The following is a 2616-nucleotide window of genomic DNA, read 5'->3' on the forward strand; positions in this document are numbered from 1 at the left end:
CCTCAGGAGGCGGGAGCCGGAGTACGACGGGCGGGCACTCCCCGGCCGGGCCGCGCGGAGCCCCGGGACTCCCGGCACGCGGAACTCACTCACGCCGAGCGCGCCCGCCGCGAGGAAGGGAATAACCGTCGGACAGGCGGCGTCGGAAGCGGTAAGGGCGCGCCGCCGACGCCACTTCCGCCGCCAGCCTCGGACCGGGTCCCCGTGGCGCCCAAGGAGACTAAGTGGTGGTTTCCTCCATTGCAGAGGGGCCCGGGCGGACGCGAGAAGCGGCGGGAGACGGAGGCAGGTCCCGGAACGGCTGAAGTGAGGCCCAGGCCTCCGGAGGCGGTGGAAAGCGGGGATGGAGGTGTTGGAAACGGGATCGGTAGGGGGTATTTTTTTGATTGAGCTTTGTTCTACAAAACGACAAGGAGACTTGGAGATTAGTGAAGCAGTTTTAATAACGTTTTTGTAAGAGCGGATGTTTTTTAAATAAGCAGGCTAATTGAAGTAGTTACAAAATATTTTTTATAGTGTATGCGTTTTTTGGTTTTTTTATAGGCTAGGTATTTTAGAGGTTATATTTTTATTTTGAACGTTTTTTATATGTTGTATATTGATTGGGTTATATGACTAATTTATTTGTATATTTTATTGATTGGTTTATAGTTTTTATAAAATTATTTTGTATGTTTTACTTGTTGATTGGCTATAGGTTTTTATTTGGATTTTTTTTTTGTCGGAATTTGAAAAATTGAAGCTGTTAAAGTAAAAAGTTAGTGAAAGAAAACAAAGAAGCAGGAAGTGACTTAGAAAAAGGATATTTAAATATGGCTCAGGATCCATCGTGAAAATAAATCACATTATTTTTTTACGGGGGGGGTCGGGCTTGAGAACCGCACTGCCCACTGGTGAGGCACGCAGTCCTGCCCAGGAAGTGTCCGTCCGAGGCTCTGTGTATTGAGTTTTCATCCGGGCCTCACTTTCCCCAGGCTGCTGTGGGGCGGTGTGGGTGGGGGGGGGACTTTGCCCTCAGGCGATCCTTTTGCGGAACCTGGAGTGCAGGCGTGTGCCACCATTCCCGGATAATTGTTAAATTTGTTGTAGAGACAAGACTGACCATGTTGCCCTGGCTGCTCTCCCAACTCCTGGGCTCAAGGAGTCCTTCCACCTCGGCCTTCCAATGCTTGGATTCCAGGCCTTAGCCGCTGTGCCGGGTCCATGAGACGCTTCTGGGAAGAAGTGCTGGACCGGGGCTTTAGAAAGAACTGTCTGTCCAAGGCTTTAGGAGAAGTGTCCATCCAAGCTTTAGGAAAAAGTGCTCATCTGAGGCTTTTGGGAAAAGTATCCATCTGAGGATTTAGAAGAACTGTCAATCGGAGGATTTATGGAGAATTGTCCATCAGAGGCTTTAGGGGAGAAGTCTCCATCCGAGGCTTTAGGAAAATTGTTCATCTGAGGCTTTAGGAAGAAGTGTCCATCCAAGGATTTAGAAGAAGTGTTCATCTGAGGATTTAGGGAGAATTGTCCATCTGAGTGTCCATCAGAGGCTTTTGGAAAAAGTATACATCTGAGGCTTTTCACAGTCGTGTACCAGAGCTCTATGGCTTCCATTTAATCAATCTCCGTAGTTTTTTTGTTTTTGCTTTCCTCCTTCCCTTCCTACCTTCCCTGTACCCCTCCCCTCCCTCCTTCGCTCTCTCCCTCCCTTCCACAATATCTCTCTCTGTTGCCCAAGCTGAAGTCGTGTGATCACAGCTCACTGCAGCCCTCAACCTCCTGGCACAAGCCATCCTCCCGCCTCTGCCTCCCTGATTGCTGGAAATACAAGTGCCCCCACAGCTAACTAATTTTTTTTCTTTTTTGTAGAGACAGGGTCTTGCTACATTATTCAGGCTGGTCTCCATTACTGCTTCAAGTGATCCTCCTGCCTTGGAATCCCGAGGTGGTAGGATTATAGGTGTAATTATTATTTATAATAACAGACACCATGCCCGGCCCTCTGTAGGGCTTTACTGCCCTTATTCCTTTTTATTCCTCTGAATGCCATGCTGAATGCTAGCAGTTGATTCATCTGTATTTTCAATGTAATCTTTTTTCTGTAAGTTTTCATATTTTTCTTCAAATCTGTACTTCTGTTATCTTTCTAATAATACCTTAGCACCAAAATAGCACTGGCACCAGGCATTCTTCCCAGCTTCATTCAGAAATGTAATAGAATCCCAATAAAAATGCCAGAAGTTTGTTTTTTGTTTTTTTGAGTTGGAGTCTCACTCCATCACCCAGGCTGGAGTGCAGTGGCATGCTCATGGTTACTCCAGCGTCAATCTGATGGGTTCAGGCGATCCTTCTGCTTCAGCCTTCCAAGTAGCCGCAACTATAGGCGCATGCTACCATGCCCAGCTAATTTTTTGATTTATTGTAAGAGATGAGGTCTCGCTAAGTTGCCCAGGTTGTTCTCGAACCCTTGGGCTCAAGCAATCCTCTCACCTCAGCCTCCCAGAGTGCTGGGATTACATGCTTGAGCAATTGTGCCCAGACTACCAAAAGTTGGTTTTTTTTGAGTTGGAGTCTCACTCCGTAGCCCAGACTGGAGTGCGGTGGCCGGGAGCGGCCACCGCAGCCTCAACCCAC

The sequence above is a fragment of the Carlito syrichta genome, unplaced genomic scaffold, assembly GCF_000164805.1.
Source record: "Carlito syrichta isolate Samal-C Ts95f unplaced genomic scaffold, Tarsius_syrichta-2.0.1 Scaffold305835, whole genome shotgun sequence".
Lineage (NCBI taxonomy): Eukaryota > Metazoa > Chordata > Mammalia > Primates > Tarsiidae > Carlito > Carlito syrichta.